The 14,179-nt window shown below is 35.3% G+C and overlaps 2 protein-coding genes and 1 pseudogene across 2 annotated transcripts in view; 2 read left to right on the forward strand and 1 right to left on the reverse strand.

The window, feature by feature from the left end:
- The window catches only part of LOC146459020 (uncharacterized), a 274,511-nt gene that overhangs the window by 153,519 nt on the left and 106,813 nt on the right, over positions 1-14,179 (reverse strand). The gene's annotated exons all lie outside the window — the stretch shown is intronic.
- LOC146459026 (uncharacterized) overlaps positions 1-14,179 on the forward strand; it is a 202,537-nt gene that overhangs the window by 107,923 nt on the left and 80,435 nt on the right. The gene's annotated exons all lie outside the window — the stretch shown is intronic.
- The window catches only part of LOC146459030 (uncharacterized), a 61,598-nt pseudogene continuing 58,374 nt past the window's right edge, over positions 10,956-14,179 (forward strand).

Here is a 14,179-nt window from a genome sequence, read left to right on the forward strand (position 1 = left end):
TAACCACCAAAAACTGTTTTATTTTAACCAGCGAAGAAATAACCACCAAAAACTAATTTATTTTAACCACCGAAGAAATAATTACCAAAAACTGTTTTATTTTAACCACAGAAGCAATAACCATTAAAAACTGTTTTATTTTAACCACCGAATAAAAAACAACCAAAAACAGTTTTATTTTAACCACCGAAGAAATAACCACCATAAACTGTTTTATTTTAACCACCGAAGAAATAACCACCAAAAACTGTTTTATGTTAACCATCGAAGAAATAACCACTAAAAACTGTTTTATTTTAACCACCGAAGAAATGACCACCAAAAACTGTTTTATTTTAACCACCGAAGAAAAAACCACCAAAAACAGTTTTATTTTAACCACTGAAAAAATAACCACCAAAAACTGTTGTATTTTAACCACCGAAGAAATAACCACCAAAAACTGTTTTATTTTAACCACCGAAGAAATAACCACCAAAAACTGTTTTATTTTAACCACCGAAGAAATAACCACTAAAAACAGTTTTATTTTAACCACCGAAGAAGCAACCACCAAAAACTGTTGTATTTTAACCACTGAAGAAGTAACCACCAAAAACTGTTTTATTTTAACCACCGAAGAAATAACCACCAAAAACTGTCTTATTTTAACCACCGAAGAAATAACCACCAAAAACTGTTTTATTTTAACCACCGAAGAAACACCCGTACGAAAATTTACAGCCTGACACGGCGAGAATCCAGCCTGATTCTGACCATAAAGTCATTTTTGCGGCGTAAATAGAACAAGACAAAGCGAGACACCAGATTTGTCTCGCTCTAGCAGTAGAACGAGACATTTGTCTTGCTATGTTCAGAGCGATAATATGGCCAGAGATTAGCGTGATCGAGCGAGACTGGTTTTACGCCGTTTACGCGGTGAACGTGACATTTGCTAGGCTGTGTTATGGCCGAGAATGGAACGATACATCAACGTGATACATGTAGTTAAAAAAATATTTACCTCCTCTGGGTTTGTAGACCATGAATTTTGCAATGCACGAATATGGGCGATAATATGGCTGGCTCTGAGCGTGTTCCAAACATGACGAGAAACCAACGTTCGTGAAGATGATCGATTCGCATATTTCGAGGATCTTTTAATACGAGTATTGATACGGCTATAAATTGTTTTTGGCGAAATACTTGACTCCAAGTGCAATTATAACCTACACGAAATAAAATACAATAAAAAAATTGGGGTAGAATCACGCACTGCTGAAATAACAAACAATTCAAGCAAAGAGATAGTTGATACCTATCGCATGATCAAGAACTCGACTTTCCTGATTGGCTGTTGTTTTGAAATCTTATCCCGTTACGTTAGCGCCGGGCAGTTCAAGTAGGAAAGCTCTGCATTCAGGCGTTTGACCGTTTAGCTCCATTTTCTTCAAAATAATCTTTTTGACTGTGTAAGTTTCCGAAGATATGGATGGAATTTTGTATGCTTACGTATACTTTCACAGCGATAAAAAAGTCAGTGTACCAAATTCTCGTTGTACCCTGGCCGGTGGATGAATTCAAAGAGCTTGGTAAAACTGGCGCATTCAAGAGAAGCAAACGGCTTTCCTCGGGATTCATTTATTCTCCATGTGCGTCCCAAACGTAAGTATAATGATAAAATGATTGATATACTTTACCTGAATTCCAACTGGATGGAAAACGATCGATTCATGGCTATAAATATGTACATGCATGTGGGGTTGTTCCGATAATAATGCTGTTTTCAGCGCGCGCTTTTAACGGTTAAACTTGTTTTAGCCATGAATCATAAGTGCGTGCTCAAATGAAGCTCAAGCAGTGTTGATAAAAAGCTGACTAACACTATGGCAGCTCTAAATTATTTCTTCGTTTTCTACGTTGTTTTTCAGAATGCGTGATGTGTTTCTGCAAACCAAAAGGACCGCCCCGTAACCAAAACAAATTTAATTTTATAAACTCTTTAGGAATCAAGTTAGCTGTTCCAAACGAAAGCTTCTGGTGCAGCAAGGGAAACAGCAGGAAATAAACGGCACACCTTGAGCGACTCTTCTTTTCTTTTAAAATATAAATATTTTGGAGGTAGCAGAAAAGGGTTTACGGTTAATACCCAGCAAAATGCCGCCCGCTACTTGTAAACATGGATCCTAGAATCCATGTTGTAAACAAGGCGTTTCGCGGCTTATGTACTCGACAGATCGGAGTGAGCTAGAATGAGGTATTGTAAAATTATACTGGGTTTGTCTGTCATAATTTTAAAGTCACAATGGCACCAAGTAGGCTAAATCAGTTTTGCTTTTGAATAGCCTTTCGAATAGCCGTGTATTCGTTTCAATTTCCAGTTGTATCGAAGAGTCGCAAACAGAAGACATCGCGGGTAGAGTACACCGCCTAGATCAGAAGATAAACAATTAAACTCACATATGTCAGTTCACTTCGTAGTAAACATCCCACTAATTCTGATGTCTCAGTTACCTCAGGAAGTACTATTAAATGCAGAAACGTTTAATTTTGTTAAAATATATTGTAGCCGTAATTTGTAGTCATTGCGTAGATTTATAATAAACGAGTTTTTGACGCAAAGTACGACAGGTAGTTAATGTGTACGTGCTATTTTTATTATCTGGTGTTGCCTTACCTACATTATAATTTAGGCCATAATACTGCCCGACTGTAGCGAGACAAATTCAAGCCATAATTTCAGCAAAACATCAGCAATACAAATGTCTCGCTCCATTCCCGTTCATTTATCGTTCAAAATGTCACGCTCTTGCAAGCCTGATTAGTGTTTGGCTTATGTCTCGCTCATTTGCCTCGGTGGATTCTCGCTCACGTATCGTTCAAAATGTCACGCTCTTGCAAGCCTGATTAGTGTTTGGCTACGTCTCGCTTATTTCTCAGACCGGAATCTCGCTCGTGTCTTGCTCAGAATTTTCGTACGGGCAACCACCAAAACCTGTTTTATTTTAACCACCGAAGAAATAGCCAACAAAAACTGTTTTATTTTAACCACCGATGAAATAACCACCAAAAACTGTTTTATTTTAACCACCGAAGAAATAACCACTAAAAACAGTTTTATTTTAACCACCGAAGAAGCAACCACCAAAAACTGTTGTATTTTAACCACTGAAGAAGTAACCACCAAAAACTGTTTTATTTTAACCACCGAAGAAATAACCACCAAAAACTGTCTTATTTTAACCACCGAAGAAATAACCACCAAAAACTGTTTTATTTTAACCACCGAAGAAACAACCACCAAAACCTGTTTTATTTTAACCACCGAAAAAATAGCCAACAAAAACTGTTTTATTTGAACCACCGATGAAATAACCACCAAAAACTGTTTTAGTTTAACAACCGAAGAAATAACCACCAAAAACTGTCTTATTTTAACCACCGAAGAAATAACCACCAAAAACTGTTTCCTTTAACCACCGAAAAAACAACAACCAAAACCTGTTTTATTTTAACCACCGAAGGAATAACCACAAAAAACTGTTGTATTTTAACCACTGAAGAAGTAACCACCAAAATTGTTTTATTTTAACCACCGAAGAAACAACCACCAAAACCTGTTTTATTTTAACCACCGAAGAAATAGCCAACAAAAACTGTGTTATTTTAACCACCGATGAAATAACCACCAAAAACTGTTTTAGTTTAACAACCGAAGAAATAACCACCAAAAACTGTCTTATTTTAACCACCGAAGAAATAACCACCAAAAACTGTTTTATTTTAACCACCGAAGAAACAACCACCAAAACCTGTTTTATTTTAACCACCGAAGAAATAGCCAACAAAAACTGTGTTATTTTAACCACCGATGAAATAACCACCAAAAACTGTTTTAGTTTAACAACCGAAGAAATAACCACCAAAAACTGTCTTATTTTAACCACCGAAGAAATAACCACCAAAAACTGTTTTATTTTAACCACCGAAGAAACAACCACCAAAACCTGTTTTATTTTAACCACCGAAAAAATAGCCAACAAAAACTGTTTTATTTGAACCACCGATGAAATAACCACCAAAAACTGTTTTAGTTTAACAACCGAAGAAATAACCACCAAAAACTGTCTTATTTTAACCACCGAAGAAATAACCACCAAAAACTGTTTCCTTTAACCACCGAAAAAACAACAACCAAAACCTGTTTTATTTTAACCACCGAAGAAATAACCACAAAAAACTGTTGTATTTTAACCACTGAAGAAGTAACCACCAAAATTGTTTTATTTTAACCACCGAAGAAACAACCACCAAAACCTGTTTTATTTTAACCACCGAAGAAATAGCCAAAAAAACTGTGTTATTTTAACCACCGATGAAATAACCACCAAAAACTGTTTTAGTTTAACAACCGAAGAAATAACCACCAAAAAATGTCTTATTTTAACCACCGAAGAAATAACCACCAAAAACTGTTTTATTTTAAACACCGATGAAATAACCACCAAAAACAGTTTTATTTTAACCACCGAAGAAATAACTATTAAAAACTGTTTTATTTTAACCACCGAAGAAATAACCACCAAAAACTGTTCTATTTTAACCACTGAAGAAGTAACCATCAAAATTGTTTTATTTTAACCACCGAAGAAACAACCACCAAAAACTGTTTTAGTTTAACCACCGAAGAAATAACCACAAAAAACTGTTGTATTTTAACCACTGAAGAAGTAACCACCAAAAACTGTTTTATTTTAAACACCGATGAAATAACCACCAAAAACTGTTTTATTTTAACCACGGAAGAAATAACCACAAAAACTGTTTTATTTTAACCGCGAAAGAAATAACCACCAAAAACAGTTTTATTTTAACCACCGAAGAAATAACTATTAAAAACTGTTTTATTTTAACCACCGAAGAAATAACCACCAAAAACTGTTTTATTTTAACCGCGAAAGAAATAACCACCAAAAACAGTTTTATTATAACCACTGAAAAAATAACCACCAAAAACTGTTTTATTTTAACCACGAAAGAAATAACCACCAAAAACAGTGTTATTTTAACCACCAACGAAATAACCATTAAAAAGTGTTTTATTTTAACCACCGAAGAAATAACCACCAAAAACTTTTTTATTTTAACCACCGAAGAAATAACCACTAAAAACAGTTTTATTTTAACCACCGAAGAAGCAACAACCAAAAACTGTTGTATTTTAATACCATTGAAGAAGTAACCACCAAAAACTTTTATTTTAACCACCGAAGAAATAACCACCAAAAACTGTCTTATTTTAACCACCGAAGAAATAACCACCAAAAACTGTTTTATTTTAACCACCGAAGAAACAACCACCAAAACCTGTTTTATTTTAACCACCGAAGAAATAGCCAACAAAAACTGTTTTATTTTAACCACCGATGAAATAACCACCAAAAACTGTTTTAGTTTAACAACCGAAGAAATAACCACCAAAAACTGTCTTATTTTAACCACCGAAGAAATAACCACAAAAAACTGTTGTATTTTAACCACTGAAGAAGTAACCACCAAAATTGTTTTATTTTAACCACCGAAGAAACAACCACCAAAAACTGTTTTAGTTTAACCACCGAAGAAACAACCACAAAAAACTGTTGTATTTTAACCACTGAAGAAGTAACCACCAAAAACTGTTTTATTTTAAACACCGATGAAATAACCACCAAAAACTGTTTTATTTTAACCACTGAAGAAATAACCACAAAAACTGTTTTATTTTAACCGCGAATGAAATAACCACCAAAAACAGTTTTATATTAACCACCAACGAAATAACCATTAAAAAGTGTTTTATTTTAACCACCGAAGAAATAACCACCAAAAACTGTTGTATTTTAACCACTGAAGAAATAACCACCAAAAACTGTTTTATTTTAACCGCGAAAGAAATAACCACCAAAAACAGTTTTATTATAACCACTGAAAAAATAACCACCAAAAACTGTTTTATTTTAACCACCGAAGAAAGAACCACCAAAAACTGTTTTATTTTAACCACCGAAGAAATAGCCGCCAAAAACTGTTTTATTTTAACCGCGAAAGAAATAACCACCAAAAACAGTTTTATTTTAACCACCAACGAAGTAACCCGTACGAAATCCTATGGCCTGAATCAACCAAAACAGGGCCTTATTAAGGCCTTAGATTACCAGACAAGGCTAAATAGCAACCAAAATGAGCCTAACAGCTCAGGGCGTAAAAAAGTTAGGTTAAGATTTTGGCTACAAGGTCAACCGTAAAGCCTAAAAAGCAGGGTAACTATTTTTGGTCTTAATTTACGTTCGGTTGTTAAAGCCAAAAAAACGACCTAAAACCAGTTACGTTCTAACTATAAGACTGAAAGTGAATTTATTGAGACAAGAATTAACAGCGGTTTAGACAGAGACATTTGTCTTGCTATGTTCTGAGCGGCCAGAAATTAGCGTAAACGTCAGTGAGACTGATTTTACGTCGTATGCAGATGAACATGATATTTGTCAGGCTGTGTTATGCCCGAGAATCAAGCAGAGAATGGAACGTGATAGTTTAAAAATTAATTACCTCCTCTGGGTTTGTAGACATTTGCTATGCTGGAAAATGGGCGATAATATGGCTGGCTCTTGTCGTGTTCCAAACATAGACACAAAATGCAGCGTTCGTGAAGATGATCGATTCGCAAGTTTTGAGAGTATCGAGACGGCTATAAATTGTTTTAGCCGAAATACTCGACTCCGCGTGCAGTTATTACCTACACGAAATAAAATAAAAGTTTGGGGGAGAATCACGCACGGCCCGTATAACGAACAATTCAATCAAAGAGATTCCTATCGCGTGATACAGAAACTCGACTTTCCTGATTGGCTGTCGTTTTGAAATTTTATCCCGTTTCGTTCAGCGCCGGGCAGTTCAAGCAGGAAAGCTGTGCATTCAGACGTTTGACCGTTTAGCTCCTTTTTCTTCAAAATAAGATCATCTTTTCTACTTCAGTTGTTGTTTCCGAAGACAATGGATGGAATTTTGTATGCTTGTGTATACTTTCACAGCGATAAAAAGTCAGTCTACTATAGTCTCGTTATACCCTGTCCAGTGGATGAATAATTTATTGAAAGAGCTTGGTAGAACTGGCACGTTCAGGAGAAGCAAACAGCTTTTCTCGGGATTTATTTATTCTCCATGAGTGTCCCAAACGTAAGTATAATAATAAGATGATTGATATACATTACCTGAATTCCCACGGGATGGAAAACGATTGATTCACGGCTATAAAAATGTACATGTGGGGTTGTTCCGGTGAAAATGTAACTTGCTGTTTTGAGCGCGCGCGCATTTAACGGTTAAACCTATTTTAGCCTTCAAACATTATTACGTGCTCAAATTAATGTCTCAGTGAAGCTCGATCAAACGGTGTTGATAAAAAGCTGCAAAGGAGACTACAATTATGGCAACTGTAAATTATTTCTTCGTTTTCTACGTTGTTTTTCAGAATGCGTGATGTGTTTCTGCAAACCAAAAGGACTTTCAAAGGACTGCCCGCAACCAAAACAAATAAATTTTACGAATCAAGTTAGCTATTCAAGGAAAAAGCTTCTGGGACAGCAAGGGAAGCTACAGGAAATAAACGGCACACATTGAGCGACTCTTCCCTTTTTTTACAATATAAATATTTTGAAGGTAACTGTAAAATACCACTCGCCACTTACAAGTCGCCTGTTCGCGGTTTAGGTATGCGCTCGACGCGACAGTGTGCTAGAACGTGGTAATGTAAATTTATACTCGGTTTTTCGGTCGTAATTTTTAAATCAAAACGGCACCCAGTAGGCTGAATCGGGTTTTGACATCAAGGCCTTTCGAATAGCCGTGAATTTTGCAGTTGTATCGAAGAGTCGCAAACAGAAAACATCACGGGCAGAGTGTGACCGCCTAGATCATGAAAGATAAACACTATTTTACTCATGGCGCAGATTTATTTCATTATGATAAACAAGTTTTTGACGAGAAGTACGATAGCAGTTTATTTGATGTGTACGTGCTATTTTATTGTCTGGGGTTGCATTACCTACATTTAATTAGTCAGGCCATAATACGGCCCAACTCCGGTGAGTCAAATTCAGCTTGTTTAGGGAGTCATAATTTCAACCGAACAAGCGATTCAAATGTCACGTCTCGCTCCATTCCCGTTCATTTATCGTTCAATTTTTATCGCTCCTGTCAGGGTGATTATCGTCAGGCTCTGTCTCGCTCATCAGCGTGATTTTTTATGGCCCGAACCTCGCCGCTTTCTCGCCCAGAATTTTCGTACGGGTTAACTTGTTGGTTTCACGTGCATTATTGATCCTAATGACTCCTTGTTTTGTAATATATTCCTTACTCCGTAAAAACTAAAATCTTACTTTAAGACGTTTTTTACACTTAATTCTGGTGCTGTGGTAAGACAGCGCGTAAATCTCATTTGAAGACGATTTATCTTAGGATAAGACGACTTTCTTCTTATTTATACGATGATGGCGTCTTAGATTAAGATGATTTTTTCTTAGATTCAAAGTGCTGTGGTAAGTCATATTTTCATCTTAACTCAAGATTTGAACAATCTTATTCTAGATGCTTTAGAATCTCAATTCAAGTTTCGAAGCAAGGAAGAAATCTTCAATCTAACAGCAACGGTCACTATTAAGCCTACATTCAAAAACAGGGAGCGTTTAATACCGTTAAGCTTGAACATGATACATGCAGCAATGAAAACACAACAAATTTCAATCCATAGTACTTTATTAAAACCAAATCTGAAATGACACAACTTATACAAATCCGCTTACCGTAAATTTGCAGGAAAACAGAGCTCGGGCCGCGGCATTTTAAATACTGTTTTGTTGGTCTTAAAAGTCCCGTAAATTATAAACTTTGCATTGCAGATTGTCTGAATTGTCACTACACTCATTCCTTTGATCGGTGACGCAGCAGAATTGCAGGACTCATCTTGGTTTTCAAAAAACAGGCGGTTTAGAAAGCGACAGTAATTTCTTCATTCCATTTTCATTCCGCTGAGTGTGCAGTGCACCCTGTTAAGTTCGTGTATAGTTACAACGTTTAACCGAGGCTTTAGACCGTATTTGATGTCCAGATGTCTTCTCATTTGAATATTGAAGTTGTTGTCTCGAAATTCTTGTAAATTCTCCACTCTCCCCTGCTTGAAAAATATTAACGGCTTGTTTTAAGTCTGAACAAGGTGAGAGTTTGCGATGGATCAAAGCTCCAGACTCCAGCCCAGACTCCGTGTCTGCAGAGTTTGGATCAAAATCAACCAATCAGAAGAGAAGTCCTGTTCCCTATGGGGTCTGCATTTTTTTTAATGAACCAATCAGGAAGGCCGTTCCAAAATTTGGATCCTTTTGTGTTGGAATTTTCTATTTCTTCCAAGTTAGCCTTTTTTTATTTATTTTTTTTTTTACCGAGAACTAAAATGGTGATTAAATCGCCGATATCTGGCATGTCAGATATCGGCGATTAAATTCGCCAAATGTGCCCGTTCCCGCGATTTTTTTACGCTCATCGCTGCGAATTGCCAGTAAAGTAAATCAGTCAGGTTGGGCGGGTTTATCACATGAACAACGCCGCGATCGGCGAAAAAAAATCGCCAGGTGTGTCCTCATCAATCGGTGGCAAAAATCACTTGCGATTTTCGCTGGAGATCAAATTCGCTGCGATCGTCGTATAAAATGCCAGGTGTGTCGCCAGCTTAAGGCGTATTGCATCTTACGTAGGATGCCAGTATCTTATAGCCTTCTTAGGCGTCTTAAAATTTCCGTAAGACCAAAAAACGTCTTAAAATAAGGACCCCATCGACTCAGATTAATATAATTAAGACTGGTCTTTCTTAAAGTAAGATGCCTCAATGTTGATTAAGATAAGCGCCGTCTCAAATGAAGACGATTTAAAGACAATATTTAAGACAATCTTTTATCTTATATACTAACTGAGACTCCGATAGTCTTCATTTGAGATCTCCTGTGTTAAAATAAGATGATCACCGTCTCAATTTAATGTGGTGGTGGTCTTGCATAAGACGGGAAACGTAAGGTAAAATCTTAGTTTAAGATTTTAGTTTTTACGGAGTTGGGACCACTTTTTGTTCACCACATCTTCACGTTTGGGGTTCTAGAATTACGTTGATTACTCAGGGACGCTTAATTTCCCTGCGTTTTACCAGTGTGAGCTCCCTTGTTCATTTTTTTCCTTAAAAATATATGGATCAAGATAAAACAGAGCTCTAAAGAGAGAGTGCTCGAAGCCGCCGCCATTTTGAATAGAAAACATAACTGGAGCCCAGGTCACTCCCGTCATTTTTGTGAACGGTTACCAAGCGCGGTCGAAAAGTGGTCCCAAAAAATCTTTCTGCCGCCATCGGTGTCCGCATCAATCGGTGGCGAAAATCACTTCCGATTTTCGCTGGCGATCAAATTCACTGCGATCGTCGTATAAAATGCCAGGTGTGTCGCCAGCTTAAGGCGTATTGCATCTTACGTAGGATGCCAGTATCTTATAGCCTTCTTAGGCGTCTTAAAATTTCCGTAAGACCAAAAAACGTCTTAAAATAAGGACCCCATCGACTCAGATTAATACAATTAAGACTGGTCTTTCTTAAAGTAAGATGCCTCAATGTTGATTAAGATAAGCGCCGTCTCAAATGAAGACGATTTAAAGACAATATTTAAGACGATCTTTTATCTTATATACTAACTGAGACTCCGATAGTCTTCATTTGAGATCTCCTGTGTTAAAATAAGATGATCACCGTCTCAATTTAATGTGGTGGTGGTCTTGCATAAGACGGGAAACGTAAGGTAAAATCTTAGTTTAAGATTTTAGTTTTTACGGAGTATGTTTCTGTTGAAAATAATTAGAGCGTAATTTGGGCCTAAATTTAGGCCCTGTTTAGTATATCCCTTTTCGATATGGCTTATCTGATCGAAACAGACGCTTGGGACTTGGGAAGGTAAGGCAATAATTACGGCGTTATTTTGGCACAAATTCGGGCCTAATTCGGGTTCTCGCTAATTAATTTTGTCTTCGTTTGGGGCTCAAATATTTAGGTTTGAGTGAGGTCCTATTTAGTTCCATTTAGGCTCTGTATTTTGAGGCCATATTTTGGCCCGTTTTGGCCTCTTTTTGGCTTTAAAATTAACGTCCGATTTTGTCTCTAGTTACAGCGCAAATTTTGGTACGGGAACCATTAAAAAGTGTTTTATTTTAACCACCGAAGAAATAACCACCAAAAACTGTTGTATTTTAACCACCGAAGAAATAACCACCAAAAACTGTTTTATTTTAACCGCGAAAGAAATAACCACCAAAAACAGTTTTATTATAACCACTGAAAAAATAACCACCAAAAACTGTTTTATTTTAACCACCGAAGAAATAACCACCAAAAACTGTTTCATTTTAACCACCAAAGAAATAACCACCAAAAACTGTTTTATTTTAACCGCGAAAGAAATAACCACCAAAAACAGTTTTATTATAACCACTGAAAAAATAACCACCAAAAACTGTTTTATTTTCACCACCGAAGAAATAACCACCAAAAACTGTTTTATTTAAACCATTGAAGAAATAACCACCAAAAACTGTTTTATTTTAACCACCGAAGAAATAACCACCAAAAACTGTTTTCTTATAACCACTGAAAAAATAACCACCAAAAACTGTTTTATTTTAACCACCGAAGAAATAACCACCAAAAACTGTTTTATTTTAACCACCGAAGAAATAACCACCAAAAACTGTTTTATTTTAACCACCGAAGAAATAACCACAAAAAACTGTTGTATTTTAACCACTGAAGAAGTAACCACCAAAAACTGTTTTATTTTAACCATCGAAGAAATAACCACCAAAAGCTCTTTTATTTTAACCACCAAAGAAATAACCACCAAAAACTGTTTTATTTTAACCACCGAAGAAATAACCACCAAAAACTAATTTATTTTAACCACCGAAGAAATAATTACCAAAAACTGTTTTATTTTAACCACAGAAGCAATAACCATTAAAAACTGTTTTATTTTAACCACCGAATAAAAAACCACCAAAAACAGTTTTATTTTAACCACCGAAGAAATAACCACCATAAACTGTTTTATTTTAACCACCGAAGAAATAACCACCAAAAACTGTTTTATGTTAACCATCGAAGAAATAACCACTAAAAACTGTTTTATTTTAACCACCGAAGAAATAACCACCAAAAACTGTTATATTTTAACCACCGAAGAAATAACCACCAAAAACTGTTTTATTTTAACCGCGAAAGAAATAACCACCAAAAACAGTTTTATTTTAACCACCAACGAAATAACCATTAAAAAGTGTTTTATTTTAACCACCGAAGAAATAACCACCAAAAACTGTTGTATTTTAACCACCGAAGAAATAACCACCAAAAACTGTTTTATTTTAACCGCGAAAGAAATAACCACCAAAAACAGTTTTATTATAACCACTAAAAAAATAACCACCAAAAACTGTTTTATTTTAACCACCGAAGAAATAACCACCAAAAACTGTTTTATTTTAACCGCGAAAGAAATAACCACCAAAAACAGTGTTATTTTAACCACCAACGAAATAACCATTAAAAAGTGTTTTATTTTAACCACCGAAGAAATAACCACCAAAAACTTTTTTATTTTAACCACCGAAGAAATAACCACCAAAAACTGTTTTATCTTAACCACCGAAGAAATAACCACTAAAAACAGTTTTATTTTAACCACCGGAGAAGCAACCACCAAAAACTGTTGTATTTTAACCACTGAAGAAGTAACCACCAAAAACTGTTTTATTTTAACCACCGAAGAAATAACCACCAAAAACTGTCTTATTTAAACCACCGAAGAAAAAACCACCAAAACCTGTTTTATTTTAACCACCGAAGAAATAGCCAACAAAAACTGTTTTATTTTAACCACCGATGAAATAACCACCAAAAACTGTTTTAGTTTAACAACCGAAGAAATAACCACCAAAAACTGTCTTATTTTAACCACCGAAGAAATAACCACCAAAAACTGTTTCCTTTAACCACCGAAAAAACAACCACCAAAAACTGTTTTATTTTAACCACCGAAGAAATAACCACAAAAAACTGTTGTATCTTAACCACTGAAGAAGTAACCACCAAAATTGTTTTATTTTAACCACCGAAGAAACAACCACCAAAAACTGTTTTAGTTTAACCACCGAAGAAACAACCACAAAAAACTGTTGTATTTTAACCAATGAAGAAGTAACCACCAAAAACTGTTTTATTTTAAACACCGATGAAATAACAACCAAAAACTGTTTTATTTTAACCACTGAAGAAATAACCACAAAAACTGTTTTATTTTAACCGCGAATGAAATAACCACCAAAAACAGTTTTATTTTAACCACCGAAGAAATAACTATTAAAAACTGTTTTATTTTAACCACCGAAGAAATAACCACCAAAAACTGTTGTATTTTAACCACCGAAGAAATAACCACCAAAAACTGTTTTATTTTAACCGCGAAAGAAATAACCACCAAAAAAAGTTTTATTTTAACCACCAACGAAATAACCATTAAAAAGTGTTTTATTTTAACCACCGACGAAATAACCACCAAAAACTGCTGTATTTTAACCACCGAAGAAAGAGCCGCAAAAAACTGTTTTATTTTAACCGCGAAAGAAATAACCACCAAAAACAGTTTTATTTTAACCACCAACGAAATAACCATTAAAAAGTGTTTTATTTTAACCACCGAAGAAATAACCACCAAAAACTGTTTTATTTTAAGCGCGAAAGAAATAACCACCAAAAACAGTTTTATTTTAACCACCGAAGAAATAACCACCAAAAGCTCTTTTATTTTAACCACCAAAGAAATAACCACCAAAAACTGTTTTATTTTAACCACCGAAAAAATAACCACCAAAAGCTCTTTTATTTTAACCACCAAAGAAATAACCACCAAAAACTGTTTTATTTTAACCACCGAAGAAATAACCACCATAAACTGTTTTATTTTAACCACCGAAGAAATAACCACCAAAAACTGTTTTATGTTAACCATCGAAGAAATAACCACTAAAAACTGTTTTATTTTAACCACCGAAGAAATAACCACCAAAAACTGTTTTATTTTAACCA

This window comes from Pavona decussata, unplaced genomic scaffold, assembly GCF_977016875.1.
Source record: "Pavona decussata unplaced genomic scaffold, jaPavDecu1.1 SCAFFOLD_223, whole genome shotgun sequence".
Lineage (NCBI taxonomy): Eukaryota > Metazoa > Cnidaria > Anthozoa > Scleractinia > Agariciidae > Pavona > Pavona decussata.